The sequence below is a fragment of the Manis javanica genome, chromosome 5 (assembly GCF_040802235.1).
Source record: "Manis javanica isolate MJ-LG chromosome 5, MJ_LKY, whole genome shotgun sequence".
In the NCBI taxonomy this organism is placed as follows: domain Eukaryota; kingdom Metazoa; phylum Chordata; class Mammalia; order Pholidota; family Manidae; genus Manis; species Manis javanica.
Genome location: NC_133160.1, coordinates 49,912,473 through 49,927,086, shown reverse-complemented (window position 1 = coordinate 49,927,086; position 14,614 = coordinate 49,912,473). Strand labels below are relative to the sequence as shown.

The 14,614-nt window shown below is 37.2% G+C and overlaps 1 protein-coding gene across 11 annotated transcripts in view; it reads right to left on the bottom strand.

Annotated features, from left to right (window-relative positions):
* Positions 1–14,614, bottom strand: part of INPP4B (inositol polyphosphate-4-phosphatase type II B) — a 910,826-nt gene that overhangs the window by 454,695 nt on the left and 441,517 nt on the right. For all 11 annotated transcript variants that reach the window (XR_012131555.1, XM_073237008.1, XM_036996729.2 and 8 more), the window contains one exon: positions 10,118–10,183. The gene's annotated coding sequence lies outside the window, so the exon portion shown is untranslated. The remainder of the gene's footprint in view (positions 1–10,117; positions 10,184–14,614) is intronic.

The following is a 14,614-nucleotide window of genomic DNA, read 5'->3' as shown; positions in this document are numbered from 1 at the left end:
AATGCATGATAAACACTAAAATTAGAAAATTGTGATGTTTGGGAGAAGGGGTGTGGGGGATGTGATGTGAAGGGGAACACAGGGGTCTTCAACTGTATTGGGGAGGTTTTATTTATTAAATATAGGTACAAAATGTCTTCTATGTTTCTCTACGCCTCTGGTATGCCCTTAATATTCATTATGAATTTAATTCACTGAAAAGTCAAAGTTATATGTTGAGAAGAAATGGGAGAAAGTAGGATTGGAGTTTCGAGAAGAAAGGAGTTGTGAGCTGGCCTTTATGACCACAAGATGAGAGAAAAAGTGGGGGCAGCTGTATGGGTCCCACCAGGCCTGGAGACCACAGGTCTGTGGGGTTTAGTCTGAATACCTATGGCTTTCGCCAGCAGTGCTCAGTAGCCTGGTGGAGAAGGATATTCTAGTTGACACAGTGTTGGGATTTCATCTGCCGATGTAGTGAGGGAAGGGTGAAGCTAAGAATATGACACCACTAATGTGGATTGGGAAGTCATTAAAGGAGAAAAATGTAATATAATAGGAGATGAGAGAAGAATTCAGTTCTAAGTGATAAGTCCAAGGTACAGCCATGGGATAAATAGGTGGATGAAATGGAGTGGTGCTGATGGGCACCAGAACTGGTAAGACAAAGAAACTGGGCACCAAGGATGTTAGATGGGTCATTCCCATGGAAACTGAAATCTCCCAGAAGGAGAACAGGCAGAACCTGGGGAGTAGGGGTACACTATGTGTCTGGTAGAAAAGGCTGCACGGAGCAGGAGTTTGGTCAACCCGCATGATGAACTGGGGTAGATGTGTGGTACAGCCAGACATTGGCGATCTTAAATAAGGTCATAGCAGCTTAGAGGGCCTCTAGTGGCAGCAGGAAAATACAGCCCTGCCTCCAGGCTCCCTGGAACAGGGTGTGTCTGTATTCAAGTAGGTATCAAGGAGGCAGGAAACTCCAAAAAGCCAGTTTTCCATTAAGACAAAGAAACAAAGGAAATATTATCTGAAGAGGTAGAAGGTAGAAGAGATTGTTTTTCATAGAATAGAAGACTACAAGGACATGATGTAGTATTTTAAGGAGAAAAGATCAGGGAAGACTGAGTGATTAACAACTAAGCCTATAGCACAATGGAAATGACAAGGAGCTGCTCATGGTCCCGGTGGTATCCCAGGATGGACAGGGATATGAGGCATCATATGATGGGCTGGGCTTGGGTTCTAACTGGACCTCCGATTAAATGTTCTTCCTGTCCTATTCAAGGGGAAGCCCAGGCTGGGAGCACTGGAAGCTTGATGATGCTTGTACCTGTGGCTCTAGTTTAGACTTTCAAACAGCGCTTTGATATGAAGTGGTGAATGAATCATTATTTCCTATCCACCTCAAAAAGACACAGAACATCACATTTCTGATAGACTAACGGTGTATCTGTTAGTAGCCAAGCCACTGACCTTTCTCACTTCACATTGGTTTCTTGAAACATCTGAATTCAGGACATTCTGATAAACCAGATATTATTCACAATGCCAATTGCTTAAAAACCTTGTCAACACCTGAAATTTACAAGATGAAGTGTGGATGGACAGGGCTTCTAAGAATCAACCAAGTGCCATATAATGACAAGAAGAGGTAAACCAGGAATATGATCCAGATGGGGATTTACCTCTGCCATCTAAGCTGCCTTCTCCTCATGGGAAATGTCGGGGTACTCTGAAGGCTACTATCATTGTAGGATAATTATACTCAATGGTTTGTAACCAGGCCCCTAGTCTCAGTGACAGGAATGCATTCTTACTTTGTATCATTGAAAACTAATAGCAGAATAAAAATAAAAGACTTCAGGAAAAATGTTCACTTTGAGGAAAATGGCATAAATTGGCAAATTTGATATTTTACCTGAAAAAAATGATCAGCATGTACTTAAGTTCCAGGCACTCTTGGCTCTCCTGGGGCCTCTGACCAGGCAGAGGATAACTGCCATTAGAGCAGTGAATTAGCATTCAGGGGGCAACATTTCTGTCCCAGAAAACCAACTCTGTCAGAAGACAACTGAATTCTCCAGGCTGTCCATATGGTTTTGCTACTAATATTAAATTCAATGAGGAGTACTTTGTTGCAAGGATAGAGATGAGAGTTGTCAGGTCTCCAGTCTGAGATAAAAAGTCCAGCTTCTGGGGCTCAGTATTGAACTATCCAGCAATATTCTCATGTTTACCATGAGGAAGCAGCAGTGACATGAGACAGAACAGAAGACCCATAGATTTAGCAAGACCAAAGAGCAACAGCCCTTTAAGGCTTTGCATTCAGAACATGGTCCTTATCCAGCCATATCTGCATCCCCTGGAAGCTTGTTAAAAATGCAGAACCTTGAGCCAGACCCCAGATCTACTAAATGAAAATCTGTGTCGTAACATAGGTGATTACTAAGCACATTCAAGCTTGAGAAGCACCAACCTTAAGGCATAGTAGACCACCCATACGCCAGGCTCATAAACTGTGAGAGATAAATAGGGAGTTCCACCAGAAAAAAAAGCTAATATTGATGAAAATCCTATGTCACTTAACCAGACTTTCTAGACTGATGCAGGGAGCTGTCACGGATCTGACCTGGTCTTCTTCTCTCCAGCCATTATCTCATTGTCTGCCTACAGCACTTCATTTCCACTCAGGATTTATAATCTGAGTCATCTGCCTGAGACCCTTAATATCCATCTGCTCCCCAGTCCAGCTATTAGTTGGCCTGTTTTTGATGGACTCTTGCCAACGAGCAGCCCTAACCCAGCCTAGATTCCATCCCCACTCTTACTCCCTTTAACCTTTGCTCTCTCTGCCTCAGCTGCCTGACTCTTGGCAGTCTACTAGCTCTTGGCAGGGTCACAGCAAGAGACCTCTACTGAGTACTTGACTAAACAGCCAGGTCAGTGTGTGACACACTTTGGAAACTGTTGGCGATTGGCAAGGACATTGATATGGCAGCTCACAAGAACAAGGGTCTTAATGGCATCAAAAATAGGATCATCCAGAGTCCAGCAATTCACTGAAAATGTCTAACTGGGAGTTTTAGAACACACAGTGGTTCAAACTGTCATGACACTTGGAAACAGAGGAGAGAGAGGGTAGAGGCAAGATAATCAATTCAATAAGAAACAACTGACTAGCATAACCTTTTCCTCATTAAAAATACCCAACAAACAAGGCTCTCTAATATCCATCTACTATCTTCACAGTTCTCTCTCCACCACTGCTTTTGAAATTCATTTTAGCCAATTGTAGCCACAATTTTCTGAGTATGTGTGCACCTTTTTTATGCACCATGCTCTATGTTATCCCTTTATATGCATCTTATTAATCTTCACAACACATTTCAGATGTAACTCCAGCTTTACAGATACAGAACTGAAGGTTAAAAAGTAGTTTGTCCCAGGACGCACTTAGTATCTGGAGAAACAAGGATGTGAACCTGAGTTTCTGATTCCTGAGGCCTCTCTGTAATCTACCTTTATAATTGTACCATACAATTTTTTTTAACCTTTTATTGTCCCTTAAGAAAGAAATTAGGGCAGATAAGTAGAGAAAAAGGAGTGAGATCTAAAAGACACTTACTTTATGGATGTTTTTATTTACATTATTTTCTTTCCAAAAGATAACCTCTGGAAAACCTGTAACATACCAATATAGCTTTTGATGCTTAAGTATCAAACCCCCAGGAAAGAGAAAACCAGGTCATGATAGATATTTTTTGAATTACATTTATAATATCATTTCTGATTGATATATACTCATATCTGTATCTTTTACTTGGTCCTGATGTGAGTATATTTTCAGCGGACAAGTCAGCATGAAAAAAAATCAATAATAAAAATTCTAAATAATTGAAGTTTGAAAATCCTCCAGATCCAGCATTCTGGTGACTTAACAAAGGGGTAACATGTTTGCATCCTTTGCTTCTTTGAATCATGGGGTACCCTTATGGAGATCACAGTTCCAGCCAAGAAATAGTTCCAAATCACAGTGAGTATTAAATGACCACTGAAACTAGCAAAATCTTGATGTCCGAAAGGACAGAAGACAAAGCAGTTAGGCAGAGAACTCAGTCCAGCAAGCAGGGGGACAGCACCCCTGGTTCACTGTAAGTCAGAGGTCAGCTTGTTGCTCAGTTGTTTCAAATTTTGACCTCCACTGTATAAAGTAAAAGAGGGAGGCTTTGTCCATTCCTGGGATCCAGCAAACTCAGAGGGCTTTGCCTCAGCACCACATCAGATCTGTCTCAGCATTTAAATAGTTTCCAAGAGTGACCTGTTGTCCTTGGACCAACTTTGGGAATAGAGCTAGTAAGCCATGACTTGTTGGATTTTGTTGTGTCCATCATAAAAATGAATGATGGCATCTTAAAGAATTACAAAGTGCAATATGTGAAAACATGCTTGATTTAATCTCAGTCATCTCTTTGCAACAGATTGATTATGTATATCTACCTATCATCATTTTTCAAAATACTGGGAAAAATTTTCTTAACAGAACACACAACTGAAGGGATTTACAGAAACCAGGAGCTGTCTCCTTTAAGAGATGAGAACACCGAGGCCCAGAGGATGAAGAGAAGAACTCCATATGCTGTTGGCCTAGCGGCCACACTGGAATTACAAAGAAGGTCTTTTGTTCAGAGGTGAGCTTTTATCCTTCTCACATGTCATCCAAAGAATAGGAACTTGCATTGGATGCTCCAGAAGACAGAAATCTCATAGAAACTTTTTATTTGATAAATATTTCATGACACACATTGGATTTTGCTTACCTAACAAAACTTGTAAAAACTGGTCTCAAGCCTCAAATACACTTAAAAAAATATACAGCAAAGGTTTAAAGAAATAGTATAACAGCTCACTAGATGATTGGATGGTTATTTTTTTATGTCCTTTCCTGTCATCTGGAAAACTAAGGACAGGAATTTACTGTCCATACTTAAGTTAGTTTTTTCTTTGATACTTCGTTCAAAAGACTGTGTATTCCAAGCATAATGACTCCTACCAAGTCCATCTCAAGCCTATCTTAAGAAGCAGAGATATACAGAAATAATTTTAATTTGGCTGGAGATTGATAAGTAAGTACTAAAGAGAAGGACTCTGAGGAAGTACTGCCTCAGTTACATCAAATGTTTCAAACAAACACTACCACACACACATACACATGCACACACACACACAAAGCCAGTGAAATACCAGGTGCTGGAGCAAGACTTAAACTGAAGGTTTGATTATACCTGCAGGACATTTCTAATACAGACATCAGAGCTTATTAATTCACAAACTGATTGAATTCTTTATAGTGATACATTTCAGGTTCAAATTAGTATTGACTAAGTTATCTATAGTTTCTGATGAGTAATTGCTTATTTTCTTTTGAAATTTTAAATTTCAAAGTAAGAGTGAATTTATTTCTGCTTTTCATTGCAATTATTATAATTTCACTCTAGCTCTCTGGAGAAGTTCACAGAGTGCCTGGGGTAATCTACAAAAAATATAATATGGCATAACTAAGTTTTCTGATTCATACTGCTGACTGCATACAGATAATGAGTCATTCCTTCACTACAGTTTTCTTACTCCCCAATATGTACACAACCATGCAATCTATCTTAAAACATTTACTCAATAAAACTGTACTACAATGAAAGTAAGAGTAAACAATATGTAACGAAAAAGAGAAGTTAAATTCCTAATTTGAATTGGACAGAACGAGTACAAAAAGAATGAGGCTGAGCAGTAAAGTTCTAACGTCATTTTTGCACCTGCAAATTTAACTCGCGCTTCTTTGATGCATCTCATGGAACTGAAGAAAATCATGGACTGATTTATTAAATCCCTTCTATAATGTGGGATAATCTTCTGTGATCAGCTGAAGTACATGAAGGATTGAGGCACTATAGAATTCAAGCTCAAACTTTATGTGAAAAGTTATGTCATTAAGTTATGCCTGAATACCAAAGAAGGTAGCATGTGTAGACTTTCCTTCTTCCTTTCCCATCTTTTCAGTCTCAGTCTGAAGCTCTCCAATTTTTAGAATTGCTTTGATCCCACATGTAAGAAATAAGTAATGCAGTAATCATGAATTCATGTTACATGTATTTGTTGAGCATCTACTATATGGAATGCAGTGTCACCAATAAAGTTTCCTTTTATATTATGTCCTTGCCAAAGTGCTTGTTTTCAGTCCTTAAAAAGCATAATCACTGTAATGTCTACTTTTACACCTTTCTCTCCCTCTCACTTCCATCCCCCTCTTCCTCATGCCCTTTCAGACCCCCACATTTTAGCATTTAACATTCCCTTGCTATTTTCCCTTTTGTGAACTACTTTGAGAATGTCTTCACCAGTTTTTGTTCCCTTGCCTGGCAAGTTAACAAATGTGACTTTGACTATTTTACGTTGTTGTTCTGCAGTCTTTTGTAATTTAACTCTATGTTAACCCAATACGAATATCTCCAAGGAACAAAGCAGTGACAGCTGAGGACACATGCAGAAAGCCAGCCCCACTTGGACACCAGTGTGATGCAGCCCAGTGCTCAGGGTCTAAATTTATCCCACCAGCAACCCAGTTAGAAGTAAGCAACAGACTTTGCCAGAGGTCTACTCCCTTGGTGAGTTTTTTGGTTAAAGGTAATAGGATTGAATACAGGATGGAAGGAAAAACCGTTGACATATTATGTGGCTGTACTTTCACTGATTGAGTACAGGATGGAAGGAAAAACCGGTGACATATTATGTGGCTGTGCTTTCACTGGGTCTGTGCCAGGGCCACTTTCCACAGATGGAGCGAGGGGCAGTGCTTGAAAGCAGACAGCAGCAAAACAAATACAGAAAGAACAAAACAAGCAAAGTGGGTGAGATGATCTCAAGAGAACATGGGGCCACATCATGGAGGAGATGTTTGATCAGACTTTTAGATCTATACATCAGAAATGTGGGGATAGATTAAAGAAAGGGAAAGGAGAAGAGGGAGGGCAGAGGGAAGGAAGAATGAAAGACAAACTATGGAAGAAAACATTGAAATCAGAGGCAATGCAAGCAAAGATAAAAGGCCACAAATGCAGAATATGCACAAGGGGAAATTGGCTAATCCTATGAAAGCAGAGCACAAGGTCAAACAGCAGGAAGTGGGTGCAGTGTCATTGATGAAATCATTCACAGGAAGGCATAACCACTCCTGCTTCAGATGTTAGATGTGGTGTTTATAAACCAGGGAATAGGACAATCTGGGTCACTTCCTGGCAGTATTAGTTCACAGGTTCACTCAATTAAACAAATAATAACTGTGTAACTCTCATGCCTAACTGCATGCAAATTGCAGTGTGTAATTCAGATCTTATGTCACTATGCCTTTAAGTGGGGCTTACAATTTGGAGAGCACTATCCAAAGTATCTACAAGAAAAATAATGTTTTGAGTAAAAGGATTAATAAATCTGCCTTTGAGTTTTTGCATCCAGGGTACAGAAACAATAAGCCCTTTCTGAACTTTTAGTATTTGCAATATTCTATGCTAGGTATTATGATATATATACTCAAATTTAACTTTGTTTCATTTTTACTTCCTTCTTTTCTTTACTTCCTTTCTAGAAGTTAATATATCTAGATCTGCTACAACTTACCAGCGTGTAAGAGACAAGAAAGAAACAATGCTGAAAATGAAATTGCAAAGTCCATTTTAGATATGGATAAATTGAGATGGAGAATAGTTAGAAAATTTGTCCGGGGTCAGACAAATTAGGGAATAAGTTAGGAAATGGGAGTTTAATTCAGGCCTCAGAACCATAAAAATCATTGTTTTTATACAGAACAAAATATAGTCCCTGAAAATCATAATTTATAGACATTAAAAGACTAGTCATTTGGTTGAGAAAATTCTTCCTGAAAGATGAAACAATAAAATTCAATTTCATGCCAGACAGCATGTTCTCTGGAGGCCCACTCATTTTAAGATATGTGATTATTCAATATAGCTAGAATATTACTATTTCTATTTTTATCCCAGCTTTTATGCTTCCATGTTGATTTCTTTCATTTTTTTGCTGTTTTCAAGTAGTATCTCTAATTAGGTTTCAAATTTGAGACATACCTCTAGTAGAAAGCAAATGACAAGAATAGCAATTAAAGGACAGCTGTTTCTTATCTTTCTGGGAATGAAGCAAGGCTTTTGTTTCTAACTTAGGAAATCCTACGCTGTTTTTCATGATTTTCTCTTATTTTTAATAATAGTTAACTGAATTGAAAGATGCTGAATTGACCTAAAAAAAATATTCAGTGCCCTTTCCAACACAGATGCTGAGCCCTCTTTTCTGGAAAAGTGCATGTTATCTCTAATATTCTGGGTCTTTGAGACTTTCATTGCAGCAAACACAAAATCTCCACATCTTATAAAAATCAACTCATTCTTTAGGTGCTAAGTAGGCACTATCTCAACTCATTTTCCTCATTTTAAGAGTTTCTTAAGTTATGAGAATTTTAAATTATGAGAAAATCAAGGAGAATCAGCATTTTCAGTTAAGGGGAATAAGATTCAGAGCAGCTGAAATAAAAACAGAAACTTTTGTGGGTTTTCTTTACTGGTTTTATTCAAGAAAACAAATATTATTAATATTAATATTGAAAATAACTTAATAAGCTCTTACTCCAGTGCTTCTTATTGATATTTAGGCTATATTTTCACATGCAAAGTCTAATCTGGATTTGAAGTAATTAACCATATAACTCAGGTCAAGAAAAATTTTCTGCCTGAAAAAGTTAAACCATTGAAGCAAACATACATATATATTTTTGGCTTGAATTATCTGTACTCTAGGAAATTATCTGATATAATTTAATGTGTGTAGACAAAAAATTGGTGAAGTTACCTAAAAACAGACCAGCCTCATGAGTAAAAGGAATCTCTTTAAATGCATTATTTCCAAGAGAAAATTTTTTGAAACGTTTCAATGTAAACTTGGAAATAGCTTTGGAAAAAACCAAGTTATATAAAGGAGTACACACATACACACACACACTTATTTATTTACTTACTTGTTTATGGTACAATTTCTCAGAACCTATAATATATTAAAGCTCCTAAGAGTTTTACAGTATTCAGAAATTTTCAAACTTTTTACCCCAAACCATTTTGTGCAGCAAATGCTAGGGAACCAGTGTTCAGAGGAATAAACACATTGACAACCTCTTTGCATAGTCAGAAGATATTTCTACTCTTTTTTAGCAGATGTAGGAGGATGGGTTGGGTGGTAGATTTGAAAGTTTGAAAGCATTTATTCTCAGGGAATTAGCAAAGAAGACCAAATAGCCCTGCACAGACATGCCGAGGGTAAGGCAGCCATGCGGACCTGGTGCAAAGGCCACTTACCATGGCTGTTTCGGCCCTGGAAGCTGGACCATCCCGTGTTCATTTTCATCCTAGCTTCAATCTACTTTCATTCTATGTTGCTTGCCTCTGTGACGGTGCTACAGCCACTTTATCCTTGTATCAGTTGTTTTCTTGAGGCTATTCCACCTTCCTGGGCCTCCTCTCCTTACACTTCAGCTCTTTGTTTAAATGTCATCTTCCAGAGAAACACCCCTTGTTTAGCTAATCCACAGTAGATTTCTCCTGTCTCCCAGTATTTTCTCCCATATAACTCTGCCATTTCTTTTAACAGCATTTATCACAGTTTTTATTCACATATTGGTATTTACTTATTTCATGTCACTCCACTGGACTGTGAGCACCATGAAGGTGGAATGGACCATGTCTGTAAAATCACCAAATACCTCATAGATGAGTATTTACCATAAAGCAGTCCTTTAATGAATATGTATTGACTTAATAACAAATCGTAGGCCATTCTTTAATTCCCTAATATTTCTGTCTAGGTTTCCCCTAACTGAAACACTTGACATTGATTTAATGTATAAATAGAAATTTATTTCTCCTTAGGATATGGTCAGCCATCTGTCACACACTGTCACATATATTCTAAGACACCAAACTGGAATTTTTATAATGTTTAAAAAAAAATAGGGACTATAAGTTTGAATTAATAATCAATTAAATTAATATTATGTGTTAATTACTGAAAATCCCTCTTGTACCTGCTTTATCGTTGTATTCCTCAAACAGCTCCTCTCTTTGACTATTGCTTTGTTGACTTCAGAACTCTGTAAAGGACAAAGGACAAAACATTAAGATTTAGTGTTTTACTGAGAACTCTCTTACTAAAGCACTCCTATCTAAAATATTTAATATGCTTGTAATGACTATCATTCTGAATTTGAGGACTTATCATTATTACAAGATCATGGAACTTAACAATTTCTTGTTTGTATTCCAGATTAATCTGCTTCATTCAGATGATGGTAGGTCCTCATCACAAGATCCATGCGACACAGCTATTCTTTGTATTCCTCCCCTAGAAGGAACTACAGCTGGCCCTCATTTATTTGCTTACATGAGTCAGGTACTACTCTAAATTACATGGATTAACTCATTTATGCCTCCTAACCACTGGGCAGGCTAGGGTTAACTCAGCGGGTCTGACTTACTCAAATCCTTTGTATTTCAAAGAAAAGCCTCTCTTTACAACTGGCTTTTGGCAAACTCCTGAAAGATAAACTCTGAGCTCTTAGAATACTCTGCCTGATGAGACAGTTTTTGTATGTCTGAGGCCTTGGCCTATGGTATTCCACTTTGACCATGTAAGACCATGGTGGGCACCTGTTTTTGCTTGGAGGAAGGGGAGGCTGAAGTCTGAGTAGCTGTGGTCCGTCATGGGGTGCTGGCTGCGTGTTTATAAGACTTCCCCCCAGTGAAAGGCTAGAGACCACAGCTTTGCCAAGCTTCCCTGTATGACCACACTCACACATGCTGCTGGGAGAATTAAGCACATTTTCATCTGACTGCCCTGGGAGGGGGACACCTGGAAGTTGATGGCTGAACTTTGCACCATGTGCCTTTCCCCTTTGCTGGTTTTAATCTGTATCCTTTACAGTAATAAATAATGACTGTGGGGATAATGGCTTTTCTGAATCTCAGGAGCCCTGTGGGAAATCTTCAAACCTGAGGGAGGTCTTGGTTTCTCCCTACACAAATACATATATACTCATCCACATATATAACTAACCATGTACTATAATTATCCACATTTTATAAGCAGAAATTGGCAAAAAAAACACAAAACAAGGTGAGGTAACTCAGTCAGAGACACAGGGCTAGTATACTGTTAAGTTTTTGAATTTGAACCCAGTGGTCTGATTTCAGAGTTTGATCCTTTTATCCAAATACTTGGTATTATATGTCATTCAATAACTGTATCAAAAAATTCAACCTGGTTCTTTTTCCTATTTGATTATTAGGAATAATTTTCAAATTGCAAATTTACTATCATTTACCAAGATTTAATTTTATCTGTCAAAAAGAGAGCATGACTTATGCTGAGTTAAAGTTGTTCTTTAACTAATGTACTTCATTAAAAAGAAACTTCACTCCATTCACGTCAATAATGCAGATGAGATATAAGATTTTTCTCACTCATATTCTCATATATCTCTCTCCATTCTATACAGTTTTTAATATAGCAGTCTGAAAACTACAAAAGATCAGCTCACACCACATCTAATTTAATTTTGGGGAAAGAATACCATATCACAATTTTTTTAAGTTTCCAATTATTTGAACCTGATAGACCCAGAGTTGCCTTTAAGATAAATGTTACATAAAGAAGTTTCATAATAGAAAAAATCATGAAACTAATCACTCAGTTGCTACTGAAGAAAAGGCAAACCATCTATTGATTTCTAAACAGAAAAGATAAAAATAATTTACCAGGTAAACAGAAAGGTCCTAAGTTTGCTATCTTAAGCTTTTTTCAGGTAGACTGCAAAAAACAGCTTAGACGAATTAGTCATTGCTGCTCCATGTTTGAGGTAGTAGTTTTATTCTAACACTTGAGCAAAACTGTAATTTCATCCTCCTATGTTTTTTTTTCCAATCGACCTGAAGCTAAACTAAGCATTGTACTCTGTTGTAAATACATTGAAGATAGTGTCTTGTTCTTATCACCAAAATAGATGGAACCTCTCCTGATAATTTGAGGTGTCATTACATCTGCCAAGGTAATGAGTCACCTTGCAATATGAACGTACAGAGGTCCACAGTCTCATACGTTTCAGTGTGTCCAGACAAGCTCTTGAAACATCTTTTAAAAATACAAGTAAATCATACAGAGGAAGAGCAAGACCTCACAAGATTGATGGTGAAATACATCGAATGTAAACTGGATACCTGCACAAGTCCAAAGAATAAAAGTTTATGATGCAGAAGGATGCACGGTGTTCAGACTTATTTTGTCCCTGTTACGGTGTTGTCATTTGTCAGCTCCCATCATCTAGCAAGAACCAGTACTCATCCAACCCCACCGAAGTGTAAAGTTACCTTAAGTAAGCATCCCAGAGTTAATTCAAATAAAAAGCCTTAACACTTATCACTGCCTTCACAATAAATGAGCAAGTAGAATACTTGTCTTAATTTGAACATAAAAGTTTCCTTTCAGTAGAAAACACAAATTTCTATTTTAAACAACTTCTGGACAATAAACTGAGTTGAACATTTTTTATTAGGATTAAAACATGAAATATTAAAAATATTAGAATAGCCTCTGCTGGGTTCTACCTTATATTATAGAGATTGGTACCTTCTTTGGTTCCTATATCCATCTTTTCTGTGACCTTGAATGGGACTTCCATCACTCACATTCTATTTCTCTTTCTACCCTAGATTGCTGGTGTGATGAGGATATAGCTAAAGTCAAATTTGGCTATTTTCCTTTTCCATGTTGCCCTGTGAAAGAAAACTGGACGTGAGATGCCTCATTGCTGATCCCAAACAGCCTACATCATTCCAAGTGAAGAGCTCCCATCAGTGAGAGGTTTGGGGATATTATGCCAAAGGCAGGAGCTAAGTGGAGTGAAATTTAGGAAAGATCAAGAAGACAGAACATACCATATGTGTCAGGAAATTGTATGGAATGTAGGTCCTCATTAGTTCTGAAAAACTCACACATTTGCCCCTAAAATATCCAGTAGTTAAAACCCTGCTTAAAAGATGATGGTACATATAGTACCTAGAATCTATTATAATTAATTGTCTCTAACACAGATGTAAAATGTAATCCTATCTCCAAAAGTATGTCTTCAAAATCTCACTTTGGTTCCCCAATTTTCATCCCTTATTGTAAAGGCAAAGTAGAATTTAGCTGACAATGAGATCATTCTCAACATGATCTTCATATCAATTAAAAAACTAACAAATAAACCCTATTGGGACTAACAAAGTGATTCAAGAAAGGTCTCAGGATGGAAGGTAAATGTGTAACAATGACTTTTCTATATAATAACAATAAACAGAAAGTAAAATTTTCAAAATAAATGAATGTGACTCCCAATAGCATCAGTAATCCTGAATCACTATGTCCGTAACAACAAAATCAATAAACTACTTATGAATAACTCTGTAAAGAAAATTATACAAAGTTATTAAGAGAAATAAGGAAGTATAAAACATGTAAGTATTTACAACATAAATATCACTTCTTTCTAAATTAATCTGTATCTTTTGCATAATTCTAGTAAAAAATTCTAATAGGAGTAATTTTAGATCATGTTAAAACTTCATAAAGTTCATTTGAAGAAAGACTTGTGGAACAATGATAAAATATGTTGTTGGGACACAACATTTAACAGAACATAGAACTAACTGGCTCAGAAAATGATACCCAGATTAGTGGGAAAATATAGGTTTCCCAGAAAAATCCTATTTTATGAAATCAATCAACAAACATTTAATGACTGTTATATGCTATGCCTTATACCAGGTGTTGAAAGGGACAGCACAATTCCAGCCTTCAGAAAATTTCATGGGAACAAAAATTAATAGTTATTTTCATAATGATAGGAATTGATGCAAATAAGCAAGGACTCTGCATATGCATACAGAAAGAGAACCTATATTCAATAAATGATAAAATGAGAACCACAAGTTAATGAGAAGGGAATGAATTGTTTTATTTTCATTTTTTAAAATTAAGATATTATTGATACACAATCTTATGAAGACTTCACATGAACAACATTTTGGTTTCAACTCACCAGTATTCTCAAATCCCCCCAAACCTACCCCATTTCAGTCATTAGCTATCAGATTAGTGAGGTGCTATAGAGTCTTCTCTGTGCTGTACAGCCTTCTCTGGGAACTTCCTGTATTGTGAGTGCTAATTATAATGCCATTTAATCCCCTTCTCCCTGCTTTCCCAGCCATCCTCCCTACCCTCTTCCCTTTGGTAGGCACTAGGTCCTTCTTGGAGTTTGTGAATCTGCTGCTGTTTTGTTCCTTCAGTTTTGCTTTGTTGTTATGCTCCATAGATGAGTGAAATCATTTGGTACTTGTCTTTCTCCGCCTGGCTTATTTCACTGAGCATAATACCCTCTAGCTCCATCCATGTTGTTGAAAATGGTAGGATTTCTTTTCTTTTTAAGGATGAATAATATTCCATTGTGAATATGTACCACTTCTTTATCTAGTCATCTATTGATGGA